This window comes from Martes martes (assembly GCF_963455335.1).
Source record: "Martes martes genome assembly, chromosome: 4".
NCBI classification, from domain to species: Eukaryota; Metazoa; Chordata; class Mammalia; order Carnivora; family Mustelidae; genus Martes; species Martes martes.
In genome coordinates, this window is record NC_137891.1 from 81378698 (window position 1) to 81389675 (window position 10978).

Here is a 10978-nt window from a genome sequence, read left to right on the forward strand (position 1 = left end):
AACAATTGGGTTGAAAAACAACCTTTGTAAAAAATCAGAGCATATGGGATGCCTGGGTGGCTCAGTGGGTTAAAGCCTCTGACTTCGGCTCTGGCTCTGGTTGTGATCCCAGGGTCCTGGGATTGAGCCCCATATTGGGCTCTTTGCTCAGCGGGGAGCCTGCTTCCCCCTGTCTCTCTCTGCCTGCTGCTCTGCCTACTTGTGATCTCTGTCTGTCAAATAAATAAAATCTTAAAAAAAAATCAGAGCATAGCAATACGTACACTTTCTAAAAATATAGTTGCACATAATAAATTTCAGTTACCTTGAAAATGGAAACAACAATGAGGGAAGTTATGTAAGTTTTGTTTAATTTTGTTTTGTTTTGTTGTTTTGTTTTGGTTTACTAGATGGATATACAAATAAAATATCTACAGATGAAGAGCAATAGGGGTGTTATAATTAAGAATGTCTAAAAATAGTTGGGATGTTATTGGGAAAAGGTACTAAAATTTACATTAGGTTTATTTTATTTGTTGTTTTTTTATGTTTTTTTGCCTTTGCACTAAATCAGACAATTTTTGGAGTAAATAATTGTGATGAGAAATCCCACAATAAAAGTGAATTACCTGCTTCATTTAAATATTGCATCAGAATAAACTTTAGAATGAGTAGTAAAAAAAAAATCACCATCTTCTCTGACATCACCCTTGTTTTAAACTTTTTAACATTTCATATTTACAGAAAATGTGCAGAAATATCACCGAGAATTTCAATATATTTTATCCATATTTGCCAAATGTTAAAATTTTATATGTGCTTTACCATTTTATCTGTCTAACCTATTTATCAAGTAAATTTTATTTCTTTTTTTCTAAACCTTCTGAAAATAAGTTGCAGGCATGCTTTCCCTTTGCCTTAATTAAGATTTCAGTATGTTTTTCCTTAAAAAAAAGATTTTTTTTACATAAAATAGAATTATCAAAATTAGGAAACTACTAGTAGTGTGTAGATGGCGAGAAGCAAATGCCAGTAAATCCGCCTTGAGGAGCAGTGTTTTCATAGTGGTCTAGCATGACACCCTCTCTGGACCCAACATATAGTACTCAGCAGTTGCCATGAACTATGGTGCTGTGAGGATCCACAGCAGAGGACATTACAAGGTCAAAAATGAAAGGAAAATAAGACTGTCTTTGAAATATATGAAAATCCATAACAAACTATAAAAATCTATATAAAGCCACTTTGGGGACAACTATTTACAGAGACTTACCTTCTGTCACCTTTTCTGAGGACAAGTTGAAGAATTTCTCAGCAAAAATGTCAGGTATCTTATTTCAAATATAAAGGAAGTGTTAGAGAGGATGTGGAGAAAGAGGAACCCTCTTACACTGTTGGTGGGAATGCAAGTTGGTGCAGCCACTTTGGAAAACAGTGTGGAGATTTCCTAAGAAATTAAAGATAGAGCTACCCTAGGACCCTGCAGTTGCACTACTGGGTATTTACCCCAAAGATATAGATGTAGTGAATAGAAGAGCCATATGTACCCTACTGTTCATAGCAGCAATGGCCACAATCACCAAACTGTGGAAAGAGCCAAGATGCCCTTCAACAGATGAATGGATAAAGAAGATATGGTTCAAATATACAATGGAATACTATGCCTCCATCAGAAAGGATGAATACCCAACTTTTGTATCAACATCATGGGACTGGAGGAGATTATGCTGAGTGAAATAAGTCAAGCAGAGTGAGTCAGTTATCATATGGTTTCACTTACTTGTGGAGCATAAGGAATAACATGGAGGACATTAGGAGAAGGAAAGGAAAAGTGAATTGGGAGAAATCAGAGGAGGGAGATGAACCATGAGAGACTGAGGACTCTAAGAAACAAACTGAGGGTTTTGGAGGGGAGGGAAGTGGTGGGTTAGGTGAACCTGGTGGTAAGTGTAGGGAGGGCACATATTACATGGAGCACTGGGTGTGGTGCATAAACAATGAATCTTGGAACACTGAAAAAATAATATTAAATTTAAAAAATGAATAAGTATAGAGGTGCCTGGGTGGCTCAGTGGGTTAAGCCTCTGCCTTCAGCTCAGGTCATGATCTCAGGCCCTGGGATCTCTGTTCAGCGGGATGCCTGCACCCCCCCCCCCCCACCGCCTGCCTCTCTGCCTACTTGTGATCTCTCTGTCAAATAAATAAATAAATAAAATATTTCTAAAAATTAAAAAATAAGTATAAATACATACATACATACAAACGGGGGAGGGATGTTAAATTTGTACAAACCTTGTGAAGAATTTCTTCTGTACCAAGTCCAGAATCTGTGTATACTGTACAAGCCACTTCACTTCATCTCACCCATGGTGGAAGTTCTATTAAGTCTCCAGATTCAGCATGTTTGAACAGAGGAAAACCATTGGTTGAAAAAGCTACCAAGGACTATGATGTTATTCCTTCAAATAGTATATTATGAAATGCTGTATCATGAGGAATAAAAATTCTTCATATTTATGGGGAAAAGAGTAGATATTGGCACCCAGAAAGCAAGAGCAGGTATATTCAAAAAACCTTTTGTAAGGTGGATGATACAAGCCAACTTTATAGACCATTTTATCATCAGCTGACTAATCTGCCTTTTATAAATTACTTTCTTCAGAAGCTCTTCAGTCCATTTAATAGATATGACATTAAGCATCCAAAAGCAAACTCAGAATTCAAACACATGGCAATAAGTGTGGTGGAATCCTGATTCAATACCACTTGAAAGAGAATAAAGAAGGATACTGCAAATATTGCAGAAATATGAAGCTCTTGAAACTCATCTTCCAAGTGAACAACACAGAAACTGCACAGAGTAATCACTACCAAGTTGTTGATGATATTGTATCTAAGTTAATTTTTGACTTTGTGGGACATGAAAGGGACCTGCCTAAAAAGAAATAATAAAATACAGTATTCAATTCCTTTCTCCTATTATTGCAACTGTCCTGAAAAAAATATGAACTAAAAGAAAAGCTAGAATTGCAATATATTTCTCTGAAAGTCTTCAGAGGAAAGTAATTGAGCCATGTTTCCTGTATAAAGAAACCCAGGAACCTGAACAAAAGTTTGTGTTTATTTCAGAATGCATCCCCTACCCTTCAAGCAAATTGAGAGGACTGGATGAGAAACAACCAGTGTATGTTCCAAGTTAAATACAGATAAAAATGATATAAAGCAAAAATTTATGAATCTACCTCTATATAAAAATATACAGTGATGCATTCTTGACATTTATGAACATAAATTAATAATAAATGAAAATGACTTCGAAGAACTAAGCGTAGACCACTGTCCATATATGCTACAAGCATCAGTACAAGTTTCTAATGTCAATCAGATAGCACTGCATCTCAACCAAAACAAAAAGTCAGACATTGTGTTTTTTCCAGCAAAAGATCTGAAGAAAAAGGGCCTTCACCAATATTTGGTCACAATTCTGGACCGTTATCAATAAACAGTTCACAGAAGCAGCTAACAACTCAGGCAAAGACTCCATTCCAAAGTCCTCTGAGGAACTCAATGAATGTGAAAATTCAGCATATGGATAGTTTACCCTTTGGAAAGATCAATTGGAAGGTGAAAATATTATTAGGAATAAATAAAACAGAATTTAGAACAAAGGTGGAATTTGATAAGGAAAAAATTGAATTTCTTATTATACAAGAAGGAACAGAATTTGTACCTCACCAGTACAATCCCTACTGGACTTATGTCAGACTGGTGAAGAGAAGTCAGAATTTTGGGGCTTCACAAACTACAGTGAAAGCAGTGGTATATGCTTTAGATATTTGGGAAGAGAAAAATTTATATAATCCATTGTCAATGTTTTTCTCTTCCATTTCAACTTCTGCAACTTCCTGGCTTTTAGGCTTAAAAAAAAACCTCTCAGAAGGGAAAAAAAAATCAGAAAATTACCATTGATATGTCAGTAAATATGTAGATGTTATAGATATTTTTTCCAGTTGGCAAATGAATAAATGCACTCAAAAACAATTTTTCCCATTTTCCTTCAGTTAGCATTTAATTTAAGTTTTCTGTTTTGTTTTGAGGCATTCACAACCATTTTTCTGTTATTATAATAATGAGAAAATTGATTGGAGTAATACATTTCTACATGGCTTTTCACATGCATCAAGAGAAAAGATTACCAACTCTGGCTAAATGGAAACTTCTATCATTCCACATGCATTATGTTTCCAATTGACAGTGTTTTTCTCTTATTTAATGTAACCAACCCAAACACAAGATTTGGGAGATTAAGAGGCCTCAATAAATAGTCCTTTTTTGAAACCTGGAGCCTCAATACGTAGAAATAAAACAGATGGAGAGGAGGAGGGGCAAGATGATGGAGAAGTAGGGGACCCTGTTTCAACTGGTCCCCTAAAGTGAGCTAATTATCTACCAGAACATTCTGAACACCCATGAAATTAGCATGAGATATAGGATTATACACTTTTGGATCTCTATGGGGGCAGAAGATACCAGTGGAGAGGTAAAGTGGTGTGGGAACACTTGGACTGATAGTGGAGGATAAAAAGAAGGGGGAGGGAGCCATCAGAAGTGACCCATTGGAAAGTAATACCCCAATAAAATGTGCCCTGTGATTGGGGACCAGCATTAACTTGGAGGCTGATTAAAAGCACTAAAAAAGAGCAAATGATCTTAAGGGGCAACTGGTGGGATTGGGTGGTCACAGGCACAGGCCTAAGCCCACGTCTCAGGACATCCACTGCCAGCGACCACCCATGCCAGAGAGAGAGCAGCAGCAGAGCCTCCAGTTCCTGGTCCCAGAGCCCTCTGGGTTGCTCAGCTTGCACCACCACTCAGTGGGTGCACTCACACCCCTGAATGAGGGAGTCTGATGTGGGCACCAGCCTGTGCTCTCTAGAGCTACAGACTTTTGTGTTCTGTGAGCACTCCATGACCTGGGTCTCAACCTCACTCCACACCTGTGCCTGAGAGTGCTCCCTGCAGGCGCTAGCTGGTGGTCTCTAGGATGGGCCAAGAGTCTGGAAACTCCCAGCCTGGCCTTGAAGGAACTCAGCATGCACTATCTCTGGTGGGGATCTCTCAGCCCTCAGAGAATGACCTCTGAAACCATGAGCTCTAGACCTCAGATAGCAGTCCTGGCAAAGGCAGCCACCGGAAGTGGGCTCCCTGGACCAATATCACTTGCAGGTTTAGTGGCATGGGGTGCAGAGACAAGTGGGCCCTTTGGGAAACTCCTGTGATAGTGGCTGGGGACGTGCACTGACTGTGGGAGGAATCATGGTTCAGCAGAGTGTGCAGAGGGGGAGTCTGTGTGTTCTTGACCACCCAGAGGGGAGCAGACTGAGGCTTCTCTCTGAGATGGAGGTCTTGGTGCTATTTGCTTTCCACTAAACCTCCAAAAAAACACAAAAAGCCCCCCAAAACCAAAACCACCAGAGAACAAAAGCCTGAAAAACCAATTTCCACAGAGCCCAGCCCCTTGATAGGGAACAAAAGGATTCAATTCAAACAAGACTGACTGAAAAACAATGCACCGGGTCCCTCCCTGAGAAAGTCAACCAAAAGAATGAGAGGACAACCACCACAGGATCCCCATAAAACTGTAAAACCCCAGTATCAGGGGAAAACAAGGTATTAAGCTCCCAGTATTGCCCTAAAACCTGTATATTTCATAGATACAACTTTTACTTTTAATTCGTTGTCACTATTCTTGTTCTTTTTAATTTTTTAACCAACTTACCATTACAACTAGAGGTTTGATACAACATATTCCATAATAACCTTTTAACTTGAACTTTCTTCATATATATTCTTGTGTTTTTCTTTCTCTTTTCAGTTTTTAAAATATATATATATATATAGATATAAGCTTCAAGGTAATCCTCTTTCCTAATCAATACTATCCCTATATATAAACCAGTTTTAATCTCCCTTTATTTCTGAAAAGATGAGTCCTTTAATAAAGATATCAAGATACACCCAGGAAGAATCAAAATAACCTTCCTCACCCACACCAAAATAACCTTCCTCACCCACACCAAAGGTTTATAGCCAACCTCCCTTCTTTTCTTCTGTCAGTGTTTCTATGTATTTGTTTTTGTTCTGGTATTATATAAATCTTATTCTTGGGGTTTATTTTGGCTGGGTTCTTTTTACCTTCGGTCATTAACTTTTATCCATCTTTTAGTTTATACCTTTAGGTATAAGTTTATAAGTTTTAGTTTATACCTAAAGGTATAAACTAAAACTTATAAATCTTACCTTTGGGCCCATTTTTGCTGGTCTTCACTTTTTTTTTTTTTTTGGTCCCCTCTCTCTCCTTTTTTTTTTTTTTTTTTTTCTCTTTCTGATGGGGACTCACAATTGCTCAGAAGCTTCCAGGGTGCACCGTGCCTGGATCACGGTTGATACATTCAGCTACACATCCCTTCAGCCATCTCTCACCAAAATGAACTAGGAGGAAGAATGCCCAACAGAGGAAAAATTCAGAGACTGTGCCCTCTCCATCAGAGCTATTGGATATGGACATAAACAGTATGTCAGAAAGGGAATTCAGGCTAACAATTATCCAGGCAATGGCTAGGTTGGAGAAAACCATTAATGACAATATAGAATCTCTAGGGGCAGAAGTGAAAGACGCCTGGGAAGAAGTTAAAAATGTTGTCAATGAGATCCAATCTAATCTAAATACTCTAACAGCTAGGGTAACCAAGGCAAAAGATAGAGTTAGTGATCTAGAGGACAAATGATAGAGGAAAAGGATCAGGAGGAGGCCTGGAACAAATAGCTTAGAAGCCATGAAAACAGAATTAGGGAAATAAATGGTGCCATGAAACTTTCCAACGTCAGAATTATTGGGATCCCTGAGGGGGAGGAGAAAGAAAGAAGACTAAAAGATATAGTTGAACAAATTTTCCATGAAAATTTTCCCAATCTGGGGAATGGAACCAGCGTTCATGTCCTAGAGGCAGAAAGGCCTGCCCCCAAGATCATAGAATCTAGAAAGCCCCTGAGACACCTGATTATGAAAATGATAAACCATAATTTTAGACAGGAGTTCTTGAAAGCAGCTAGGGGGAAGAGATTCCTTACTTACAAAGAACAGCCCATCAGAAGACCATCAGACCTGTCCACAAAAATCTGGCAATCCAGAGAGGGCTGGCAAGATGTATGCAGGGCACTAAATGAGAAGAACATGCAGCCAAGAATACTTCATCCAGCAAGACTGGCATCCAAAGTGGATGGAGAGATAAAGAGCTCCCAAGACCGGCAAGGTTTAAAAAGCATGTGACCATCAAGTCAGAACTACAGGAAATAATGGGGGTGGGGGTGGTTCCATAGAAGAAGAAAGAACCCAAGAGTGTCATTGAACAGAAATTTATGGAGACAATCTATAGAAACAAAGACTTCACAGTAAGCACGATGTCAATAAAAACTATCTCTCAATAATCATTCTCAATGTGAATGGCCTAAACAGGGTTGCAGATTGGATAAAACGACAGGACCCATCCATGTGTTGTCTACAAGAGACCCATTTTGAACCTAAGGATACATCCAGACTGAAAGTGAAGGGATGGAGAAGCATCTTTCATGCCAATGGGCCTCAAAAGAAGGCTGGAGTAGCGATTCTCATATCAGATACATTAGATTTTAAACTAAAGACTATAGTGAGAGATACAGAAGGACACTACATCATTCATTTATTTATTTATTTATTTATTTGACAGAGAGAGAGATCACAAGTAGGCAGAGAGGCAGGCAGAGAGAGAGGAGAAAGCAGGCTCCATGTTGAGCAGAGAGCCCGATGCGGGGCTCAATCCCAGGATCCTGGGATCATGACCCGAGCCAAAGGCAGAGGCTTTAACCCACTGAGCCACCCAGGCACCCCACTACATCATTCTTAAAGGGTCTATCCACCAAGAAGATCTAACAACTGTAAATATTTGTGCCCTCTATATGGGAGAAGCCAACTACATAAGACAACTGTTAATCAAGATAAAGAGTCAAATTGATATGAATACATTAATAGTAGGGGATCTTAACATGCCACTCTCAGTAATAGATCATCCAAGCATAAAATAATAAAGAAACAAGAACATTGAACGACACTTTGGGTCAGATGGTCCTCATAGATATATACAGAATATTCTACCCTAAAACAACAGAATTCTCATTCTTCCTGAGCATACATGGAACCTTCTCCAGAATAGATCACACACTGGGTCACAATTCAGGGCTCAACTGATACCAAAAGATTGAGATTATTCTCTGCATTTTCTCAGATCACAATGCTTTGAAACTGGAGCTTAACCAAAGGAAAAAGTTCAGGAGGAATTCAAACACCTGGAAGCTAAGGACCACCTTGCTTAAGAATGTTTGGATCAAAAAAAAAAAAAAAAAAAGAATGTTTGGATCAACCAGGAAATCAAAGAAGAACTAAGGAAATAATCGAAATTAGAGTGGAGATTAATGAGATAGAAACTAGAGATACAGTAGAATGCATCAACAAAACTAGAAGCTGTTTTTTTTGAAAGAATAAATAAGATTAATAAACCATTGGCCAAATTAATCCAAAAGAAAAGATAGAAGACCTAAATTAATAAAATTATGAATAAAAAGGGAGAGATCATGACTAACACCAAGGAAAAAGAAACAACCATCAAAAATTATTATCAATAGTTATATGCCAATAAGTTAAGCAACCAAGATGAAATGGATGCATTTGTGGAAACCTATAAACTTCCAAAACTGAATCAGGAAGAAATTGACAAACTGAATAGAGCAATATCTAGTAACGAGATTGAAGTGGTGATCAAAAACCTCCCAAAACACAAGAGCCCAGGACCTGACGGATTCCCTGGAGAATTCTACCAAACTTTCAATGAAGAAATAATACCTATTCTCCTGAAGCTGTTTCAAAAAATTGAAGCAGAAGGAAAACTTCCAAACTCTTTTTATGAAGCCAGCATTACCTTGATCCCTAAAACAGACAAAGACCCCACCAAAGAGGAGAATTTCAGACCAATATCCCTGATGAATATGGATGCTAAGATTCTCAGCAAGATCTTAGCTAATATGATCCAGCAATACATGAAGAAGATTATCCACCGTGACCAGGTGGGATTCATCCCTGGGCTGCAAGTGGTTCAACATTCGCAAATCAATCAGTGTGATAGAAGAAATCAATAAGAGAAGAGAGAAGAAGCACATGGTCCTCTCAATTGATGTAGAAAAAGCATTTCACAAGATATATCATCCGTTCCTGATTAAAATGCTTCAAAGTATAGGGATAGAACGAACATTCCTCAACTTCATAAAATCTATCTATGAAAAACCCACAGCGAATGTCATCCTCAATGGAAAAAAAACCTGACAGGCTTCCTTTTGAGTTCAGAAACAGGACAAGGATGCCTACTTTCACCACACTTGTTCAACATAGTACTAGAATTCCTCACAACAGCAATCAGACAATGAAGAGAAATAAAAGGTATTCAAATTGGCAATGAAGAAGTCAAACTCTCTCTCTTCACAGATGACATGATACTTTATATGCAAAACCCAAAAGACACCTCAAACTACTAGAACTCATTCAGCAATTCAGTAATGTGACAGGATACAAAGTCAATGTACAGAAATCAGTTGCTTTCTTATACACTAACAATGAAAATATAGAAAGGGAAATTAAAGAATTGATTCAATTTACTCTTGCACCAAGAACCATAAGATGCCTGGGAATAAACCTATCCAAAGAGGTAAAGGATTTGTGCTCAAGGAACTACAGAACACTCATGATAGAAATTGAAGAAGACACAAAAAGATGGAAAACCATTGCATGCTCATGGATCAGAAAAATAAACATTGTTAAAAAGTCTATATTGCCCAGAGCAATCTGTACTGTCAGTGCCATTCCGATCAATGTTCCACTGGCATTTTTCAATGAGCTGGAGCAAACAATCCTAAAATTTGTATGGAACTGGAAGAGAACCTGAATTTCTAAGGAAATGTTGAAAAAGAAAAACAAAACTGAGGGCATCATGTTTCAAGATTTCAAGCTTTACTACAAAGCTGTGATCACCAAGACAGCATGATACTGGCATAAAAAACAGACACATAGACCGGTGGAACAGAGTAGAGAGGCAAGATTTGGACCCTCAACTCTATGGTCAAATAATCTTTGACAAAACAGGAAAAAAATATACAGTGAAAAAAAAGACAGTCTCTTCAATAAATGGTGCTTGGAAAATTGGTCAGCTATGTATAGAAGAATGAAACTCGACCATTCTCTTACACCATACACAAAGATAAACTCAAATGGATAAAAGACCTCAATGTGAGGCAGGAATCCATTAGAATCCTAGAGAAGAACACAGGCAGTAACTTCTTCAACATCAGCCACAGTAACTTCTTTCAAAATATGTTCCCAAAAGCAAAGGAAACAAAAGCGAAAATGAACTTTTGGGACTTCATCAAGATCAAAAGCTTTTGCACAGTGAAGGAAACAGTCAACAAATCAATGAGGCAACCCACACAATGGGAGAAGATATTCACAAATGACACCACAGACAAAGGGCTGATATCCAAGATCTCTACAGAACTCCTTAAACTCAACACACACAAAACAGACAATAATGTCAACAAATGGGCAGAAGACGTGAACAGACAATTCTCCAAAGAAGTCTTCCAAAGAAGACATACAAATGGCTAACAGACACTTGAAGAAATGTTATCATCACTAGTGATCAGGGCGATTCAAATCAAAACTACATTGAGATGCCTTACACCAGTTAGAATGGCCAAAATCAACAAGACAGTAAACAATAAGTGTTGGAGAGGTTGTGGAGAAAGGGGAACCCTCTTACACTGTTGGTGGGAATGTAAATTGGTGCAGCCACTTTGGAAAACAGTGTGGAGATTCCCTAGAAATTAAAGATAGAGCTACCCTGTTACCCTACAAATGCAC

The 10978-nt window shown here is 38.2% G+C and overlaps 1 pseudogene across 1 annotated transcript; it reads left to right on the top strand.

Moving 5' to 3' along the window:
• The first annotated feature begins 323 nt into the window (after positions 1 to 323).
• On the top strand, positions 324 to 3948 carry LOC308341617 (protein DBF4 homolog A-like; annotated as a pseudogene). The gene is made up of 2 exons: positions 324 to 337; positions 2281 to 3948. The product of its transcript is annotated as a protein DBF4 homolog A-like (transcript).
• The last annotated feature ends 7030 nt before the right edge of the window (positions 3949 to 10978 follow it).